Below are 22,559 nucleotides of genomic sequence, written 5' to 3'. Positions count from 1 at the left end.
CGGGAAATGTTCCCCTTGGTCACGGACTTACTCCATACATCTATACAGTTCATTAAAATTAGAATTGGGCCAATATTCATATTAAAGTGGCTGAAATCTCATCTTCTCTTCTCCGTTCACTGGAGACAGCATTTGAGAATTCTGAGCTTAATGAGCGAGCAAAGCCAAGACGAGAGTACTTTCAGACGCTGGACTCACTGTGAGTAGACAGAAGGAAAAAGATCCCCCTCGGCGGCTCACAGTTTCCATACATCCCGACTGTACATGAACAATAGAATTTGACCAATATTCATATAAACGTGAATGAGATTTTACTATCTCCTCTCCTTTCACTAGACAGCAGTTTTTCATTCTGAGGTTAGTGAACGAGCAGAAGCCGAGACAGGCGGACTTTCAGACGCGGGACACACTGTGAGTCCACAGAAGGGAAAATATCCCGGTCGGCCGCTGACCGTTTCCATACACCCAGATCATTCACAACCATTCGAATTTAACAAACATTCATATTAAAGTGGCTGAATTGTCATTTTCTCCTATCCTTTGGCTGGAGACAGCATTTGTTAATTGTGAGCTTCATCAGCGACAAGAAGTAAAACGCAGATGTTGACTCACTGGCCTCAGACTGCTGTCTATTTTGTTTATTCATGAAATGAAAGTTGATAAACATTAGATATTGAGCAGCGATACGTAGATTTTCGTGGGCTTTTTCACACACTGGTCTGAAATGTAGCCTCTAAAGAAGGTCTCTCCTTTCACATGAGACAGCAGTCGTTAATTGTGCCATACTCACTGTGAGTCCACAGAAGGGAAAAAGATCTCCCTCGGCCACTTTCATACACCCAGATTGTTGATGAACATTAGAATTTGACACACACTTTTATTAAATTGGCTGAGATTTTACTTTCTCCTCTCCTCTCACTAGACAGCAGTTTTTCATTCTGAACTTAGTGAGCGAGCAGAAGCCGAGACAGGCGGACTTTCAGACGCGGGACTCGCTGTGACTTTCAGACGCGGACTCGCTGTGAGCAGAAGCCGGAAAGGAGACTTTCAGACGCGGGACTCACTGTGATTCCACAGACGGGAAAATGTTCCCTTGGTCACGGACTTACTCCATACATCTATACAGTTCATTAAAATTAGAATTGGGCCATATTCATATTAAAGTGGCTGAAATCTCATCTTCTCTTCTCCGTTCACTGGAGACAGCATTTGAGAATTCTGAGAAGAGCGAGCAATGTACTTTCAGACGCTGGACTCACTGTGAGTAGACAGAAGGGAAAAAGATCCCCCTCGGCGGCTCACAGTTTCCATACATCCCGACTGTACATGAACAATAGAATTTGACCAATATTCATATAAACGTGAATGAGATTTTACTATCTCCTCTCCTTTCACTAGACAGCAGTTTTTCATTCTGAGGTTAGTGACGAGCAGAAGCCGAGACAGGGACTTTCAGACGCGGGACACACTGTGAGTCCACAGAAGGGAAAATATCCCGGTCGGCCGCTGACCGTTTCCATACACCCAGATCATTCACAACCATTCGAATTTAACAAACATTCATATTAAAGTGGCTGAATTGTCATTTTCTCCTATCCTTTGGCTGGAGACAGCATTTGTTAATTGTGAGCTTCATCAGCGACAGAAAGAAGTAAAACGCAGATGTTGACTCACTGGCCTCAGACTGCTGTCTATTTTGTTTATTCATGAAATGAAAGTTGATAAACATTAGATATTGAGCAGCGATACGTAGATTTTCGTGGGCTTTTTCACACACTGGTCTGAAATGTAGCCTCTAAAGAAGGTCTCTCCTTTCACATGAGACAGCAGTCGTTAATTGTGCCATACTCACTGTGAGTCCACAGAAGGGAAAAAGATCTCCCTCGGCCACTTTTCATACACCCAGATTGTTGATGAACATTAGAATTTGACACACACTTTTATTAAATTGGCTGAGATTTTACTTTCTCCTCTCCTCTCACTAGACAGCAGTTTTTCATTCTGAACTTAGTGAGCGAGCAGAAGCCGAGACAGGCGGACTTTCAGACGCGGGACTCACTGTGAGTCTACAGACGGGAAAAAAGATCCCCCTCGGCGGTTCACAGTTTCCATACATCCCGACTGTAAATGAACAATAGAATTTGACCAATATTCATATAAACGTGAATGAGATTTTACTATCTCCTCTCCTTTCACTAGACAGCAGTTTTTCATTCAGAGGTTAGTGAGCGAGCAGAAGCCGAGACAGGCGGACTTTCAGACGCGGGACTCGCTGTGAGCAGAAGCCGGGAAAGGAGGACTTTCAGACGCGGGACTCACTGTGATTCACAGACGGGAAAATGTTCCCCCTTGGTCACGGACTTACTCCATACATCTATACAGTTCATTAAAATTAGAATTGGGCCAATATTCATATTAAAGTGGCTGAAATCTCATCTTCTCTTCTCCGTTCACTGGAGACAGCATTTGAGAATTCTGAGCTTAATGAGCGAGCAAAGCCAAGACGAGATACTTTCAGACGCTGGACTCACTGTGAGTAGACAGAAGGGAAAAAGATCCCCCTCGGCGGCTCACAGTTTCCATACATCCCGACTGTACATGAACAATAGAATTTGACCAATATTCATATAAACGTGAATGAGATTTTACTATCTCCTCTCCTTTCACTAGACAGCAGTTTTTCATTCTGAGGTTAGTGAAGCGAGCAGAAGCCGAGACAGGGACTTTCAGACGCGGGACACACTGTGAGTCCACAGAAGGGAAAATATCCCGGTCGGCCGCTGACCGTTTCCATACACCCAGATCATTCACAACCATTCGAATTTAACAAACATTCATATTAAAGTGGCTGAATTGTCATTTTCTCCTATCCTTTGGCTGGAGACAGCATTTGTTAATTGTGAGCTTCATCAGCGACAGAAAGAAGTAAAACGCAGATGTTGACTCACTGGCCTCAGACTGCTGTCTATTTTGTTTATTCATGAAATGAAAGTTGATAAACATTAGATATTGAGCAGCGATACGTAGATTTTCGTGGGCTTTTTCACACACTGGTCTGAAATGTAGCCTCTAAAGAAGGTCTCTCCTTTCACATGAGACAGCAGTCGTTAATTGTGCCATACTCACTGTGAGTCCACAGAAGGGAAAAAGATCTCCCTCGGCCACTTTCATACACCCAGATTGTTGATGAACATTAGAATTTGACACACACTTTATTAAATTGGCTGAGATTTTACTTTCTCCTCTCCTCTCACTAGACAGCAGTTTTTCATTCTGAACTTAGTGAGCGAGCAGAAGCCGAGACAGGCGGACTTTCAGACGCGGGACTCACTGTGAGTCTACAGACGGGAAAAAAGATCCCCCTCGGCGGTTCACAGTTTCCATACATCCCGACTGTAAATGAACAATAGAATTTGACCAATATTCATATAAACGTGAATGAGATTTTACTATCTCCTCTCCTTTCACTAGACAGCAGTTTTTCATTCAGAGGTTAGTGAGCGAGCAGAAGCCGAGACAGGCGGACTTTCAGACGCGGGACTCGCTGTGAGCAGAAGCCGGGAAAGGAGGACTTTCAGACGCGGGACTCACTGTGATTCCACAGACGGGAAAATGTTCCCCCTTGGTCACGGACTTACTCCATACATCTATACAGTTCATTAAAATTAGAATTGGGCCAATATTCATATTAAAGTGGCTGAAATCTCATCTTCTCTTCTCCGTTCACTGGAGACAGCATTTGAGAATTCTGAGCTTAATGAGCGAGCAAAGCCAAGACGAGAATACTTTCAGACGCTGGACTCACTGTGAGTAGACAGAAGGGAAAAAGATCCCCCTCGGCGGCTCACAGTTTCCATACATCCCGACTGTACATGAACAATAGAATTTGACCAATATTCATATAAACGTGAATGAGATTTTACTATCTCCTCTCCTTTCACTAGACAGCAGTTTTTCATTCTGAGGTTAGTGAGCAGAAGCCGGGAAAGGAGGACTTTCAGACGCGGGACTCACTGTGATTCCACAGACGGGAAAATGTTCCCCTTTGGTCACGGACTTACTCCATACATCTATACAGTTCATTAAAATTAGAATTGGGCCAATATTCATATTAAAGTGGCTGAAATCTCATCTTCTCTTCTCCGTTCACTGGAGACAGCATTTGAGAATTCTGAGCTTAATGAGCGAGCAAAGCCAAGACGAGAATACTTTCAGACGCTGGACTCACTGTGAGTAGACAGAAGGGAAAAAGATCCCCCTCGGCGGCTCACAGTTTCCATACATCCCGACTGTACATGAACAATAGAATTTGACAATATTCATATAAACGTGAATGAGATTTTACTATCTCCTCTCCTTTCACTAGACAGCAGTTTTTCATTCTTCTCAGACGCGGGACACACTGTGAGTCCACAGAAGGGAAAATATCCCGGTCGGCCGACCCTATCCTTTGGCTGGAGACAGCATTTGTTAATTGTGAGCTTCATCAGCGACAGAAAGAAGTAAAACGCAGATGTTGACTCACTGGCCTCAGACTGCTGTCTATTTTGTTTATTCATGAAATGAAAGTTGATAAACATTAGATATTGAGCAGCGATACGTAGATTTTCGTGGGCTTTTTCACACACTGGTCTGAAATGTAGCCTCTAAAGAAGGTCTCTCCTTTCACATGAGACAGCAGTCGTTAATTGTGCCATACTCACTGTGAGTCCACAGAAGGGAAAAAGATCTCCCTCGGCCACTTTCATACACCCAGATTGTTGATGAACATTAGAATTTGACACACACTTTTATTAAATTGGCTGAGATTTTACTTTCTCCTCTCCTCTCACTAGACAGCAGTTTTTCATTCTGAACTTAGTGAGCGAGCAGAAGCCGAGACAGGCGGACTTTCAGACGCGGGACTCACTGTGAGTCTACAGACGGGAAAAAAGATCCCCCTCGGCGGTTCACAGTTTCCATACATCCCGACTGTAAATGAACAATAGAATTTGACCAATATTCATATAAACGTGAATGAGATTTTACTATCTCCTCTCCTTTCACTAGACAGCAGTTTTTCATTCTGAGGTTAGTGAGCGAGCAGAAGCCGAGACAGGAGGACTTTCAGACGCGGGACTCGCTGTAGAGAGCGAGCAGAAGCCGGAAAGGAGGACTTTCAGACGCGGGACTCACTGTGATTCCACAGACGGGAAAATGTTCCCCCTTGGTCACGGACTTACTCCATACATCTATACAGTTCATTAAAATTAGAATTGGGCCAATATTCATATTAAAGTGGCTGAAATCTCATCTTCTCTTCTCCGTTCACTGGAGACAGCATTTGAGAATTCTGAGCTTAATGAGCGAGCAAAGCCAAGACGAGAATACTTTCAGACGCTGGACTCACTGTGAGTAGACAGAAGGGAAAAAGATCCCCCTCGGCGGCTCACAGTTTCCATACATCCCGACTGTACATGAACAATAGAATTTGACCAATATTCATATAAACGTGAATGAGATTTTACTATCTCCTCTCCTTTCACTAGACAGCAGTTTTTCATTCTGAGGTTAGTGAACGAGCAGAAGCCGAGACAGGGGACTTTCAGACGCGGGACTCACTGTGAGTCCACAGAAGGGAAAATATCCCGGTCGGCCGCTGACCGTTTCCATACACCCAGATCATTCACAACCATTCGAATTTAACAAACATTCATATTAAAGTGGCTGAATTGTCATTTTCTCCTATCCTTTGGCTGGAGACAGCATTTGTTAATTGTGAGCTTCATCAGCGACAGAAAGAAGTAAAACGCAGATGTTGACTCACTGGCCTCAGACTGCTGTCTATTTTGTTTATTCATGAAATGAAAGTTGATAAACATTAGATATTGAGCAGCGATACGTAGATTTTCGTGGGCTTTTTCACACACTGGTCTGAAATGTAGCCTCTAAAGAAGGTCTCTCCTTTCACATGAGACAGCAGTCGTTAATTGTGCCATACTCACTGTGAGTCCACAGAAGGGAAAAAGATCTCCCTCGGCCACTTTCATACACCCAGATTGTGATGAACATTAGAATTTGACACACACTTTTATTAAATTGGCTGAGATTTACTTTCTCCTCTCCTCTCACTAGACAGCAGTTTTTCATTCTGAACTTAGTGAGCGAGCAGAAGCCGAGACAGGCGGACTTTCAGACGCGGGACTCACTGTGAGTCTACAGACGGGAAAAAAGATCCCCTCGGCGGTTCACAGTTTCCATAATCCCGACTGTAAATGAACAATAGAATTTGACCAATATTCATATAAACGTGAATGAGATTTTACTATCTCCTCTCCTTTCACTAGACAGCAGTTTTTCATTCAGAGGTTAGTGAGCGAGCAGAAGCGAGACAGGCGGACTTTCAGACGCGGGACTCGCTGTGAGCAGAAGCCGGGAAAGGAGGACTTTCAGACGCGGGACTCACTGTGATTCCACAGACGGGAAAATGTTCCCCCTTGGTCACGGACTTACTCCATACATCTATACAGTTCATTAAAATTAGAATTGGGCCAATATTCATATTAAAGTGGCTGAAATCTCATCTTCTCTTCTCCGTTCACTGGAGACAGCATTTGAGAATTCTGAGCTTAATGAGCGAGCAAAGCCAAGACGAGAGTACTTTCAGACGCTGGACTCACTGTGAGTAGACAGAAGGGAAAAAGATCCCCCTCCGGCGGCTCACAGTTTCCATACATCCCGACTGTACATGAACAATAGAATTTGACCAATATTCATATAAACGTGAATGAGATTTTACTATCTCCTCTCCTTTCATTAGACAGCAGTTTTTCATTCTGAGGTTAGTGAGCGAGCAGAAGCCGAGACAGGAGGACTTTCAGACGCGGGACACACTGTGAGTCCACAGAAGGGAAAATATCCCGGTCGGCCGCTGACCGTTTCCATACACCCAGATCATTCACAACCATTCGAATTTAACAAACATTCATATTAAAGTGGCTGAATTGTCATTTTCTCCTATCCTTTGGCTGGAGACAGCATTTGTTAATTGTGAGCTTCATCAGCGACAGAAAGAAGTAAAACGCAGATGTTGACTCACTGGCCTCAGACTGCTGTCTATTTTGTTTATTCATGAAATGAAAGTTGATAAACATTAGATATTGAGCAGCGATACGTAGATTTTCGTGGGCTTTTTCACACACTGGTCTGAAATGTAGCCTCTAAAGAAGGTCTCTCCTTTCACATGAGACAGCAGTCGTTAATTGTGCCATACTCACTGTGAGTCCACAGAAGGGAAAAAGATCTCCCTCGGCCACTTTCATACACCCAGATTGTTGATGAACATTAGAATTTGACACACACTTTTATTAAATTGGCTGAGATTTTACTTTCTCCTCTCCTCTCACTAGACAGCAGTTTTTCATTCTGAACTTAGTGAGCGAGCAGAAGCCGAGACAGGCGGACTTTCAGACGCGGGACTCACTGTGAGTCTACAGAAGGGAAAAAAGATCCCCCTCGGCGGTTCACAGTTTCCATACATCCCGACTGTAAATGAACAATAGAATTTGACCAATATTCATATAAACGTGAATGAGATTTTACTATCTCCTCTCCTTTCACTAGACAGCAGTTTTTCATTCAGAGGTTAGTGAGCGAGCAGAAGCAGCGAGACAGGCGGACTTTCAGACGCGGGACTCGCTGTGAGCAGAAGCCGGGAAAAGGAGGACTTTCAGACGCGGGACTCACTGTGATTCCACAGACGGGAAAATGTTCCCCCTTGGTCACGGACTTACTCCATACATCTATACAGTTCATTAAAATTAGAATTGGGCCAATATTCATATTAAAGTGGCTGAAATCTCATCTTCTCTTCTCCGTTCACTGGAGACAGCATTTGAGAATTCTGAGCTTAATGAGCGAGCAAAGCCAAGACGAGAATACTTTCAGACGCTGGACTCACTGTGAGTAGACAGAAGGGAAAAAGATCCCCCTCGGCGGCTCACAGTTTCCATACATCCCGACTGTAAATGAACAATAGAATTTGACCAATATTCATATAAACGTGAATGAGATTTTACTATCTCCTCTCCTTTCACTAGACAGCAGTTTTTCATTCTGAGGTTAGTGAGCGAGCAGAAGCCGAGACAGGAGGACTTTCAGACGCGGGACACACTGTGAGTCCACAGAAGGGAAAATATCCCGGTCGGCCGCTGACCGTTTCCATACACCCAGATCATTCACAACCATTCGAATTTAACAAACATTCATATTAAAGTGGCTGAATTGTCATTTTCTCCTATCCTTTGGCTGGAGACAGCATTTGTTAATTGTGAGCTTCATCAGCGACAGAAAGAAGTAAAACGCAGATGTTGACTCACTGGCCTCAGACTGCTGTCTATTTTGTTTATTCATGAAATGAAAGTTGATAAACATTAGATATTGAGCAGCGATACGTAGATTTTCGTGGGCTTTTTCACACACTGGTCTGAAATGTAGCCTCTAAAGAAGGTCTCTCCTTTCACATGAGACAGCAGTCGTTAATTGTGCCATACTCACTGTGAGTCCACAGAAGGGAAAAAGATCTCCCTCGGCACTTTCATACACCCAGATTGTTGATGAACATTAGAATTTGACACACACTTTTATTAAATTGGCTGAGATTTTACTTTCTCCTCTCCTCTCACTAGACAGCAGTTTTTCATTCTGAACTTAGTGAGCGAGCAGAAGCCGAGACAGGCGGACTTTCAGACGCGGGACTCACTGTGAGTCTACAGACGGGAAAAAAGATCCCCCTCGGCGGTTCACAGTTTCCATACATCCCGACTGTAAATGAACAATAGAATTTGACCAATATTCATATAAACGTGAATGAGATTTTACTATCTCCTCTCCTTTCACTAGACAGCAGTTTTTCATTCAGAGGTTAGTGAGCGAGCAGAAGCCGAGACAGGCGGACTTTCAGACGCGGGACTCGCTGTGAGCAGAAGCCGGGAAAGGAGGACTTTCAGACGCGGGACTCACTGTGATTCCACAGACGGGAAAATGTTCCCCCTTGGTCACGGACTTACTCCATACATCTATACAGTTCATTAAAATTAGAATTGGGCCAATATTCATATTAAAGTGGCTGAAATCTCATCTTCTCTTCTCCGTTCACTGGAGACAGCATTTGAGAATTCTGAGCTTAATGAGCGAGCAAAGCCAAGACGAGAATACTTTCAGACGCTGGACTCACTGTGAGTAGACAGAAGGGAAAAAGATCCCCCTCGGCGGCTCACAGTTTCCATACATCCCGACTGTACATGAACAATAGAATTTGACCAATATTCATATAAACGTGAATGAGATTTTACTATCTCCTCTCCTTTCACTAGACAGCAGTTTTTCATTCTGAGGTTAGTGAGCGAGCAGAAGCCGAGACAGGAGGACTTTCAGACGCGGGACACACTGTGAGTCCACAGAAGGGAAAATATCCCGGTCGGCCGCTGACCGTTTCCATACACCCAGATCATTCACAACCATTCGAATTTAACAAACATTCATATTAAAGTGGCTGAATTGTCATTTTCTCCTATCCTTTGGCTGGAGACAGCATTTGTTAATTGTGAGCTTCATCAGCGACAGAAAGAAGTAAAACGCAGATGTTGACTCACTGGCCTCAGACTGCTGTCTATTTTGTTTATTCATGAAATGAAAGTTGATAAACATTAGATATTGAGCAGCGATACGTAGATTTTCGTGGGCTTTTTCACACACTGGTCTGAAATGTAGCCTCTAAAGAAGGTCTCTCCTTTCACATGAGACAGCAGTCGTTAATTGTGCCATACTCACTGTGAGTCCACAGAAGGGAAAAAGATCTCCCTCGGCCACTTTCATACACCCAGATTGTTGATGAACATTAGAATTTGACACACACTTTTATTAAATTGGCTGAGATTTACTTTCTCCTCTCCTCTCACTAGACAGCAGTTTTTCATTCTGAACTTAGTGAGCGAGCAGAAGCCGAGACAGGCGGACTTTCAGACGCGGGGACTCACTGTGAGTCTACAGACGGGAAAAAAGATCCCCCTCGGCGGTTCACAGTTTCCATACATCCCGACTGTAAATGAACAATAGAATTTGACCAATATTCATATAAACGTGAATGAGATTTTACTATCTCCTCTCCTTTCACTAGACAGCAGTTTTTCATTCAGAGGTTAGTGAGCGAGCAGAAGCCGAGACAGGCGGACTTTCAGACGCGGGACTCGCTGTGAGCAGAAGCCGGGAAAGGAGGACTTTCAGACGCGGACTCACTGTGATTCCACAGACGGGAAAATGTTCCCCCTTGGTCACGGACTTACTCCATACATCTATACAGTTCATTAAAATTAGAATTGGGCCAATATTCATATTAAAGTGGCTGAAATCTCATCTTCTCTTCTCCGTTCACTGGAGACAGCATTTGAGAATTCTGAGCTTAATGAGCGAGCAAAGCCAAGACGAGAGTACTTTCAGACGCTGGACTCACTGTGAGTAGACAGAAGGGAAAAAGATCCCCCTCGGCGGCTCACAGTTTCCATACATCCCGACTGTACATGAACAATAGAATTTGACCAATATTCATATAAACGTGAATGAGATTTTACTATCTCCTCTCCTTTCACTAGACAGCAGTTTTTCATTCTGAGGTTAGTGAGCGAGCAGAAGCCGAGACAGGAGGACTTTCAGACGCGGGACACACTGTGAGTCCACAGAAGGGAAAATATCCCGGTCGGCCGCTGACCGTTTCCATACACCCAGATCATTCACAACCATTCGAATTTAACAAACATTCATATTAAAGTGGCTGAATTGTCATTTTCTTCCTATCCTTTGGCTGGAGACAGCATTTGTTAATTGTGAGCTTCATCAGCGACAGAAAGAAGTAAAACGCAGATGTTGACTCACTGGCCTCAGACTGCTGTCTATTTTGTTTATTCATGAAATGAAAGTTGATAAACATTAGATATTGAGCAGCGATACGTAGATTTTCGTGGGCTTTTTCACACACTGGTCTGAAATGTAGCCTCTAAAGAAGGTCTCTCCTTTCACATGAGACAGCAGTCGTTAATTGTGCCATACTCACTGTGAGTCCACAGAAGGGAAAAAGATCTCCCTCGGCCACTTTCATACACCCAGATTGTTGATGAACATTAGAATTTGACACACACTTTTATTAAATTGGCTGAGATTTTACTTTCTCCTCTCCTCTCACTAGACAGCAGTTTTTCATTCTGAACTTAGTGAGCGAGCAGAAGCCGAGACAGGCGGACTTTCAGACGCGGGACTCACTGTGAGTCTACAGACGGGAAAAAGATCCCCTCGGCGGTTCACAGTTTCCATACATCCCGACTGTAAATGAACAATAGAATTTGACCAATATTCATATAAACGTGAATGAGATTTTACTATCTCCTCTCCTTTCACTAGACAGCAGTTTTTCATTCAGAGGTTAGTGAGCGGAGCAGAAGCCGAGACAGGCGGACTTTCAGACGCGGGACTCGCTGTGAGCAGAAGCCGGGAAAGGAGGACTTTCAGACGCGGGACTCACTGTGATTCCACAGACGGGAAAATGTTCCCCCTTGGTCACGGACTTACTCCATACATCTATACAGTTCATTAAAATTAGAATTGGGCCAATATTCATATTAAAGTGGCTGAAATCTCATCGTCTCTTCTCCGTTCACTGGAGACAGCATTTGAGAATTCTGAGCTTAATGAGCGAGCAAAGCCAAGACGAGAGTACTTTCAGACGCTGGACTCACTGTGAGTAGACAGAAGGGAAAAAGATCCCCCTCGGCGGCTCACAGTTTCCATACATCCCGACTGTACATGAACAATAGAATTTGACCAATATTCATATAAACGTGAATGAGATTTTACTATCTCCTCTCCTTTCATTAGACAGCAGTTTTTCATTCTGAGGTTAGTGAGCGAGCAGAAGCCGAGACAGGAGGACTTTCAGACGCGGGACACACTGTGAGTCCACAGAAGGGAAAATATCCCGGTCGGCCGCTGACCGTTTCCATACACCCAGATCATTCACAACCATTCGAATTTAACAAACATTCATATTAAAGTGGCTGAATTGTCATTTTCTCCTATCCTTTGGCTGGAGACAGCATTTGTTAATTGTGAGCTTCATCAGCGACAGAAAGAAGTAAAACGCAGATGTTGACTCACTGGCCTCAGACTGCTGTCTATTTTGTTTATTCATGAAATGAAAGTTGATAAACATTAGATATTGAGCAGCGATACGTAGATTTTCGTGGGCTTTTTCACACACTGGTCTGAAATGTAGCCTCTAAAGAAGGGTCTCTCCTTTCACATGAGACAGCAGTCGTTAATTGTGCCATACTCACTGTGAGTCCACAGAAGGGAAAAAGATCTCCCTCGGCCACTTTCATACACCCAGATTGTTGATGAACATTAGAATTTGACACACACTTTTATTAAATTGGCTGAGATTTTACTTTCTCCTCTCCTCTCACTAGACAGCAGTTTTTCATTCTGAACTTAGTGAGCGAGCAGAAGCCGAGACAGGCGGACTTTCAGACGCGGGACTCACTGTGAGTCTACAGACGGGAAAAAAGATCCCCCTCGGCGGTTCACAGTTTCCATACATCCCGACTGTAAATGAACAATAGAATTTGACCAATATTCATATAAACGTGAATGAGATTTTACTATCTCCTCTCCTTTCACTAGACAGCAGTTTTTCATTCTGAGGTTAGTGAGCGAGCAGAAGCCGAGACAGGCGGACTTTCAGACGCGGGACTCGCTGTGAGCAGAAAGCCGGGAAAGGAGGACTTTCAGACGCGGGACTCACTGTGATTCCACAGACGGGAAAATGTTCCCCCTTGGTCACGGACTTACTCCATACATCTATACAGTTCATTAAAATTAGAATTGGGCCAATATTCATATTAAAGTGGCTGAAATCTCATCTTCTCTTCTCCGTTCACTGGAGACAGCATTTGAGAATTCTGAGCTTAATGAGCGAGCAAAGCCAAGACGAGAGTACTTTCAGACGCTGGACTCACTGTGAGTAGACAGAAGGGAAAAAGATCCCCCTCGGCGGCTCACAGTTTCCATACATCCCGACTGTACATGAACAATAGAATTTGACCAATATTCATATAAACGTGAATGAGATTTTACTATCTCCTCTCCTTTCATTAGACAGCAGTTTTTCATTCTGAGGTTAGTGAGCGAGCAGAAGCCGAGACAGGAGGACTTTCAGACGCGGGACACACTGTGAGTCCACAGAAGGGAAAATATCCCGGTCGGCCGCTGACCGTTTCCATACACCCAGATCATTCACAACCATTCGAATTTAACAAACATTCATATTAAAGTGGCTGAATTGTCATTTTCTCCTATCCTTTGGCTGGAGACAGCATTTGTTAATTGTGAGCTTCATCAGCGACAGAAAGAAGTAAAACGCAGATGTTGACTCACTGGCCTCAGACTGCTGTCTATTTTGTTTATTCATGAAATGAAAGTTGATAAACATTAGATATTGAGCAGCGATACGTAGATTTTCGTGGGCTTTTTCACACACTGGTCTGAAATGTAGCCTCTAAAGAAGGTCTCTCCTTTCACATGAGACAGCAGTCGTTAATTGTGCCATACTCACTGTGAGTCCACAGAAGGGAAAAAGATCTCCCTCGGCCACTTTCATACACCCAGATTGTTGATGAACATTAGAATTTGACACACACTTTTATTAAATTGGCTGAGATTTTACTTTCTCCTCTCCTCTCACTAGACAGCAGTTTTTCATTCTGAACTTAGTGAGCGAGCAGAAGCCGAGACAGGCGGACTTTCAGACGCGGGACTCGCTGTGAGCAGAAGCCGGGAAAGGAGGACTTTCAGACGCGGGACTCGCTGTGAGCAGAAGCCGGGAAAGGAGGACTTTCAGACGCGGGACTCACTGTGATTCCACAGACGGGAAAATGTTCCCCTTGGTCACGGACTTACTCCATACATCTATACAGTTCATTAAAATTAGAATTGGGCCAATATTCATATTAAAGTGGCTGAAATCTCATCTTCTCTTCTCCGTTCACTGGAGACAGCATTTGAGAATTCTGAGCTTAATGAGCGAGCAAAGCCAAGACGAGAGTACTTTCAGACGCTGGACTCACTGTGAGTAGACAGAAGGGAAAAAGATCCCCCTCGGCGGCTCACAGTTTCCATACATCCCGACTGTACATGAACAATAGAATTTGACCAATATTCATATAAACGTGAATGAGATTTTACTATCTCCTCTCCTTTCACTAGACAGCAGTTTTTCATTCTGAGGTTAGTGAGCGAGCAGAAGCCGAGACAGGAGGACTTTCAGACGCGGGACACACTGTGAGTCCACAGAAGGGAAAATATCCCGGTCGGCCGCTGACCGTTTCCATACACCCAGATCATTCACAACCATTCGAATTTAACAAACATTCATATTAAAGTGGCTGAATTGTCATTTTCTCCTATCCTTTGGCTGGAGACAGCATTTGTTAATTGTGAGCTTCATCAGCGACAGAAAGAAGTAAAACGCAGATGTTGACTCACTGGCCTCAGACTGCTGTCTATTTTGTTTATTCATGAAATGAAAGTTGATAAACATTAGATATTGAGCAGCGATACGTAGATTTTCGTGGGCTTTTTCACACACTGGTCTGAAATGTAGCCTCTAAAGAAGGTCTCTCCTTTCACATGAGACAGCAGTCGTTAATTGTGCCATACTCACTGTGAGTCCACAGAAGGGAAAAAGATCTCCCTCGGCCACTTTCATACACCCAGATTGTTGATGAACATTAGAATTTGACACACACTTTTATTAAATTGGCTGAGATTTTACTTTCTCCTCTCCTCTCACTAGACAGCAGTTTTTCATTCTGAACTTAGTGAGCGAGCAGAAGCCGAGACAGGCGGACTTTCAGACGCGGGACTCACTGTGAGTCTACAGACGGGAAAAAAGATCCCCCTCGGCGGTTCACAGTTTCCATACATCCCGACTGTAAATGAACAATAGAATTTGACCAATATTCATATAAACGTGAATGAGATTTTACTATCTCCTCTCCTTTCACTAGACAGCAGTTTTTCATTCAGAGGTTAGTGAGCGAGCAGAAGCCGAGACAGGCGGACTTTCAGACGCGGGACTCGCTGTGAGCAGAAGCCGGGAAAGGAGGACTTTCAGACGCGGGACTCACTGTGATTCCACAGACGGGAAAATGTTCCCCCTTGGTCACGGACTTACTCCATACATCTATACAGTTCATTAAAATTAGAATTGGGCCAATATTCATATTAAAGTGGCTGAAATCTCATCTTCTCTTCTCCGTTCACTGGAGACAGCATTTGAGAATTCTGAGCTTAATGAGCGAGCAAAGCCAAGACGAGAGTACTTTCAGACGCTGGACTCACTGTGAGTAGACAGAAGGGAAAAAGATCCCCCTCGGCGGCTCACAGTTTCCATACATCCCGACTGTACATGAACAATAGAATTTGACCAATATTCATATAAACGTGAATGAGATTTTACTATCTCCTCTCCTTTCATTAGACAGCAGTTTTTCATTCTGAGGTTAGTGAGCGAGCAGAAGCCGAGACAGGAGGACTTTCAGACGCGGGACACACTGTGAGTCCACAGAAGGGAAAATATCCCGGTCGGCCGCTGACCGTTTCCATACACCCAGATCATTCACAACCATTCGAATTTAACAAACATTCATATTAAAGTGGCTGAATTGTCATTTTCTCCTATCCTTTGGCTGGAGACAGCATTTGTTAATTGTGAGCTTCATCAGCGACAGAAAGAAGTAAAACGCAGATGTTGACTCACTGGCCTCAGACTGCTGTCTATTTTGTTTATTCATGAAATGAAAGTTGATAAACATTAGATATTGAGCAGCGATACGTAGATTTTCGTGGGCTTTTTCACACACTGGTCTGAAATGTAGCCTCTAAAGAAGGTCTCTCCTTTCACATGAGACAGCAGTCGTTAATTGTGCCATACTCACTGTGAGTCCACAGAAGGGAAAAAGATCTCCCTCGGCCACTTTCATACACCCAGATTGTTGATGAACATTAGAATTTGACACACACTTTTATTAAATTGGCTGAGATTTTACTTTCTCCTCTCCTCTCACTAGACAGCAGTTTTTCATTCTGAACTTAGTGAGCGAGCAGAAGCCGAGACAGGAGGACTTTCAGACGCGGGACACACTGTGAGTCCACAGAAGGGAAAATATCCCGGTCGGCCGCTGACCGTTTCCATACACCCATATCATTCACAACCATTCGAATTTGTGCAAATTCACACAGACGTCCTGACTGTGGACTTTTTTTTTTTATTCCTATACGGTATATGCTAAGTTAAATAACTTCCAATGGGATGGTTCGCTCGCGGCGAAAATCTTGCCAGGACCGCCTCTGCTGCCTTTGATCTGTTTGAGGTGGCAAAACTTGAACACAAATAAAACAGTTGTGTCATCCCTTAAACACAACTCAGAACTGATCACACTTGTTTCTTATAATGTGACAGCCAATATAAAGCAGTTCAGCGTGCAAGCAGGCTGGTCCTGCAAGCTCATATCAACAATGGAGAGACACAATCAGAGACACAGAGGACGTGTGTGTAAGACTAGGAAGAGAAGGGGGATGTATCATTCTCATTATTAAGGTAACACCACAATGTAAAAAAAAAAAAAAAAAAATTACACCCTTGTTACTTTTATCTCTTCCCGTTAGGCCTGACTGCGCACAAGCCCAGAGTCTCCCTACACCTACTGGAAGCAGACGTCTTCTATCTGGATGATTACCTGACTGTCAAGACTGGGGAGGAGATCTTTGGCACCATCAGCATGAAGCCAATCGTCAAGAACAATGTAAGCAGAGCAGTTATGGAGGCTATTTCCTCACTGCAGCATTTTGACCTAAGCTATGTATCTGTGTGTGTTCACTGCCTGAGTTTTCTGTTGGTGTCTTGTCTGACTCGCTGATGTGTTGGTTTGCAGAGAGACCTGGACTTAACCATACACATCGACTTCAAGGGTCAGCTGTGTGAGATGTTGAAGACGTCAGAGTATAGGATTGACTGGGAGTCTGTACCATAGTTTGACGCTCCCCTGCAGCAACATAAAGACTGTCTCTGTCCTCTCAGCGCTGAGACTGACTGACTGATTGTTACTTTTGTTCTATTGTCGTGCTCATCACGATCAATCATTTGATTCAATCTCTATTAAATCATAAGACAAAATGCGTGTTGAATAATCGTTATTCATTTCTTCCTCAACAGTGCATTGTAGGCTGTTGACTTCATTTGTATTTATCGAGGATGGAAATTTTTTTTTTTTTTTCCACAGTACCTATTACTATAGTTTATGGTTGATGAATGCAGAGTAAATGCTTAATCCACTTAGTTGTGAAACCTTTTTTCTTCTTCTTCTACATGCCCTAAAAACTGTGTTTTTCATTTTTTGGTGTGCAAGATCTTAGTGCAAGATCTGAAAACAAATTTCAGTTTTGAGCACAGGTAAAACTATTTTGAGGTGGTGGCTTGATTTTGTAGAAAGAATCAGAGGTTTGGTGAATGTAGTTTGACAAAAGACAGGACAGGACAGGATAATTCAAAAACTGTGTTTTAGCAATTGTGAAAAACTGTAAAATGATACACAGACACACATGATGGGTGATGGGTGTTATTGCATGTCAATACAGAAATACCAGATCATATTAAAAATTCTATCCTAATTTTAAATTAACGAAAATAGACAATGATTGAGATTAATTCAAATTATATTGTGAAAAAACTCAACATAAATTATGCCGCTGATGATCAATAATCAAAACACAGCCAACCATTCAAACAACAAACAAAACACAATATTCCTCAAAAACCCAAAGTCCCCACAAACATAAAGTCCAGTGTCTCACAAGTCTCTGTCACAGCCGTTTGCACATTACAAAAGTTCCAGCAACCCTTATATGAACAAAAAAAAAAAAAACATCTCAGGCAAGACCAGGAGGAATGTGGTGAGTCGCCCAAAGTCCAAATAAAAAAAAAAAACTGGTAAGCTCACCAGCAGCCCCACTGACAAAAGAAGGATTTGATTTTTATGGTGCACTCACCATGAACCAATCTCAGGTACATGATCATACAGAATAAATAAATAATCTAATTCACTTAATGATGGTCCTTACCTATCCGTGTCAATATAAAAAAGAACAGTTTCAAACATTACACTCTATTTTTTGATAGATAAAAAATCTCTTAATTCCTATCCTAGACTATACTTATACGGTATACACCTCTGTAATGATAGACCATTTTATAAAGTTTTATGGTCCAACATCTCAGTATGGACATGCAATAACACTCAGCATCTCCGTATAATTCAGCAACTCCCTATGGTCCCAGAATGACTGCATAGAATGCTTTAAGACTAACATGGACACAATGTGTCTTACCTCTATGGTAATCATAAAAATAATGTGTTGTTTTAAGTACTGAGGCCAGAGCAGCAAAATGAATACATGTATACATACACACTTATTAAACCCAACAACACTTATGAACAACAGCAGATATGGTGAACTTTTTTAACAGTTTTTATTTTGCACAAAATTACCACTTAATGAAAAGTGAGTATAGAATAAGCCCTGACACCATCATGAGTATGATACAGACAACAACAGATGTCACGATCAGCCAGTCAGGATCAGGATATGTCCTTTAACTCACATATAAAACAAACTTCTAGGACTTCCTTCTTTCACCAAATATCACCAAAATTAGACATGTTCTATCTCAAAAGGATGTGGAAAAACTAGTTCATGCATTTGTTACTTCTAGGCTGGACTACTGTAATTCATTATTATCAGGCTGCCCCAACAAGTCTCTAATGACTCTGCTGCTGATTAAAAATGCTGCAGCACGATTGCTGACAGGAACTAGGAAAAGAGACCATATTTCTCCTGTGCTAGCCTCTCTACATTGGCTCCTAGTCAAATCCAGAATAGAATTCAAAATCCTCCTCCTCACTTACAAAATCCTTAATGGACAGGCTCCATCTTACCTTAAAGATCTCATAGTCCCCTACAATCCCACTAGGACTCTGTGCTCCCAGAATGCTGGTTTACTGGTGGTTCTCAGAGTTTCTAAGAGTCGAATGGGAGGCAGAGCCTTCAGTTATCAGGTTCCTCTACTGTGGAACCTTCTCCTAGTTTCGGTCTGGGAGGCAGACACCCTCTGCACTTTAAATTTTTTTTTCCTTTATTTACAGGACAGTAAGAGAGAGACAGGAAACAGGGAGAGAGCGGGGGAATGACATGCAGTAAAGGTCCGGCCGGATCGGGAGTCAGGCCGGGGTCCGCCTGCTCAGACCACTAGGACCCACATGGTACACGCCCTAACCATTCGGCTATGAGGGCACCCCCACCCTCTGCACTTTTAACAGTAGGCTTAAAACTTTCCTTTAAAAGTGAGAGTACTGCATTAAGCTGGTTTTAAAGGAGTAATATGTGGAAATGGTATTGTTGGTATATACTGTTCAAAGAAGACATGTGGTGTATGTAGGTTAACAGCCACCATGTGTGAGTAGATGTTAGTGTTCACTGCATGCTTGCTTTGTTTGAAAAAGACATATAATTTAAAAAAAAATGAAACAAGGAAGAGTTAAGAAATAATGTGGTAAAAAATAAAGGTGACTTAGTTTTAATAAAAAGTAAATACAATCAGAACAGGCCAGAACATAATGGAGTAAAGCAGAGTGAGAAAAGGCCAAATGAGGACAGGGTCTGCCCTGAACACGACCCTGCAAGCTGGAGTGCAGCCAGAAGAAAAGCACTGGGGCTTTCCAGAAAACAGTGGCCTTGAAGAGAAGATAAGAGTCTATTTTTAGAGCCCAGGTGCTTCTCAAAAGACAGTGACCTTGAAGATAACACGTGAGAGATTATTTTTTGGGGGAGCCCCAAGATTGACACCTAAATGAACCAATGTTTAGTGGTGTAAATTGGTTAGACCAGTAAAATGACCTGAGAGGCGTGGAAAGCCACAGGCAAAAATGTATAAAAAAGGGACAAAGCCAGTACTGTTTTGGGGCTCTTCTGGTGTGTCATGTATGCACTGTGAATGGTTCTCGGGTTTCTTTGTCGACAAATAAACTCTGCTGCCTTGGACACTGCCGACTCCTGATCATTTTTGGACACCTGAATCAGGCTGAAGAATTCTGATCGTAGCCCAGTGGTTTGGGACTTTGAACCCAAATCCACATCACTTGCTCATGGTGGGATTTGTTGGGTCTCTCTCTGTAAATACCTATTTTAAAGAGTATGGTCTAGACCTGCTCTATATGAAAAGTGCCTTGAGATGACTTTTGTTGTGATATGGCGCTATATAAATAAAATTGAATTGAATTGAATTGAATCACAGGTCCACTGGTCACAGCAGCACTGAAAAAGAATTCTGTCAGTTCGGTTGATTTAATTGTAACATACGTATGCAATTTGTCGATAAATTTATTGCACTTACCCCAGTTCTTACAACAATAACTCTCTCATTTGCGCTGCCTTCACCTTGAGGTTGGGATGGTGAGTATGGAGGAGGAGCTTCATCATAAGGAGGCTTGAGAAGAAGAGTATTCAAAATCAAAGCAAATTTTATTAATCTAAATCTTTAATCAATTAATCAACTTGACCAACAACATAGCCAAATTTGTCTTTCTTACTGCAACAGGAAAACCTGGTGTCGGTGGCACCCTGATCAGGAACTGTTCCACCCTTTGAGGCATTTCTCTTGCCCAAAGAAATGAAAGAAATATATATTAATGTTCCAATAGAGCACCTTTGGGATGTAGTTGAACGGGAGATTCGCATCGTAAGATAAGATAGGATAAGAATTAATTACGTACAGTCTTTGTAAGCATAACAGCGGCTCTACAGAAGTTTAGCACTCAGTAAAACAATCAACCTGTCTGTCAATGTCCATACTATTCTTATCTGTTTCCAGCAGCATATTCCAATCTGTGCATTCAAAGCAGTCCCTTAGAGCCTCAGAAGCCTCAGGTGTCCATTTAGGTGTGAGTTTAGTTGCAGGCTGCCTCCGCAAACTGCAAAGTGGTGGTAAGGCAGTGGCTCTGTAGGCTTCTTTGACATTAACAGTCAGGCGGGTTAGGAGACAAGGAAACATGATTGAAGTCTCCTGATATTCTCCTGACTGAATTCTCTTGGTGCATAGTATGGTCTCATACCAACTGCCAATAATTCAATATCTGGACAACACATTTTCTTCTTGGCAGTAATATGTGCAGGATTACACCATCTCAAATAAATTCAGACCCCCACCTTTTTTCTGCCACTAGTTTGAGCATCTCTGTCTGACCGTATGAGAGTGAAATCAGGTAGATCCATGCTGGAGTCTGAGATGTTTTGATTCAACCATGTTTCAGTAAAACACAGGAGACTGCACCCACGGTATACTTTCTGAGTCTTCACCAATATCTCCAGTTCATCACTTTTGTTGGGCAGAGGGTTGACATTTGTCATGATGACTGATGGCTTATATGTCCATTTCCAAGCCTTCACCTTTGCACCAGCATGGCAACCATGAAAACACCTCTTCATCTCACCTGGAATAGGGTGGTATCCTCCAGACTTGCTTTGTTTTTATGAAAAAAAAAGCACTTCTCTTGAATAAACTTCTCCCCAAAGAAGTATCCATCAGTAGTTGACAAAAGTACAATAAAAATGCAGCAAAAATAAAATAAAGATTGAGTAAAAAATTTAGAGCTACCACACTTTGTTGCTACTCATACAAATTATAGTTTAAATTCTACATACTTCAAAACAGTAAACAAACTAGTCTAGAAATTACTTTAAAGTGCAAGTCTAAGTGCAAATCTCTCAGGGAGCCCCGAGGAAAATGTGCAAAAGAAAAATTTGACCTTTTGGTCCCTTGAAGACACACAAACAAACTACTTTCATGAAAAAAGACACAGTAGTGCAGTTTTAAAAGTTTCGTCATTCACCTCTTTGGTACAGTGTTTGAGTAATGACTTTTGTGAAGTGCAACTTGAGGACAGGGGGTTTCAGTCACCCTGCAGCCAAGGTACAGTTGGTTTTAGTTGAATAACTTTTGCTTTGAAGGTGGCAGCGACCTGAAAAGTTGCACCCCCCTTAGAAAGTGTTGAGCACTTTTAAGACCGTTTGGCCCCCTTTCCTGTATGATTTTTGCCAAACTTAACCTTAATGTAGGTGGTGCTATGGCCACCAAATTTGACAGGTAGGTAGGTGGGCACAGTATGAACCCAGAGGAACATTTTTTCCCATGAGTATATGACCTTGCTAGCCAAAGATACAAATCTACTAAATCAATTTACTATACTTTTGTGTTTCCCAAATCCACAATGGTTACAGATATGATGGTACTTCCAAGTTTGTGACACATACTTTTGTTTTCTCTTTTTCCAGGCATGTGGTAGGGAATGGTTAGGATAAGGGTAAAGATCATGGTCTGGTGTTGAAGAAAAATAGGTAATAATAGAAGCTATACAACAAGT

General features: G+C 42.7%; 2 long non-coding RNA genes across 2 annotated transcripts; both read left to right on the top strand.

Moving 5' to 3' along the window:
• The first annotated feature begins 28 nt into the window (after positions 1-28).
• Positions 29-999, top strand: LOC127140248 (uncharacterized). Its single transcript, XR_007810706.1, has 3 exons — positions 29-199; positions 337-411; positions 923-999. It is a non-coding gene; the product is annotated as an uncharacterized LOC127140248 (long non-coding RNA).
• A 15,139-nt stretch (positions 1,000-16,138) lies between these two features.
• Positions 16,139-17,194, top strand: LOC108894680 (uncharacterized). The gene is made up of 3 exons (XR_007810707.1): positions 16,139-16,229; positions 16,753-16,889; positions 17,019-17,194. It is a non-coding gene; the product is annotated as an uncharacterized LOC108894680 (long non-coding RNA).
• Positions 17,195-22,559: the final 5,365 nt, after the last annotated feature.

Source organism: Lates calcarifer, unplaced genomic scaffold (genome assembly GCF_001640805.2).
Source record: "Lates calcarifer isolate ASB-BC8 unplaced genomic scaffold, TLL_Latcal_v3 _unitig_3774_quiver_1233, whole genome shotgun sequence".
NCBI classification, from domain to species: Eukaryota; Metazoa; Chordata; class Actinopteri; family Centropomidae; genus Lates; species Lates calcarifer.
The sequence above is the reverse complement of the archived record's forward strand: the minus strand, read 5'-3'. Positions and strand labels throughout refer to the sequence as shown.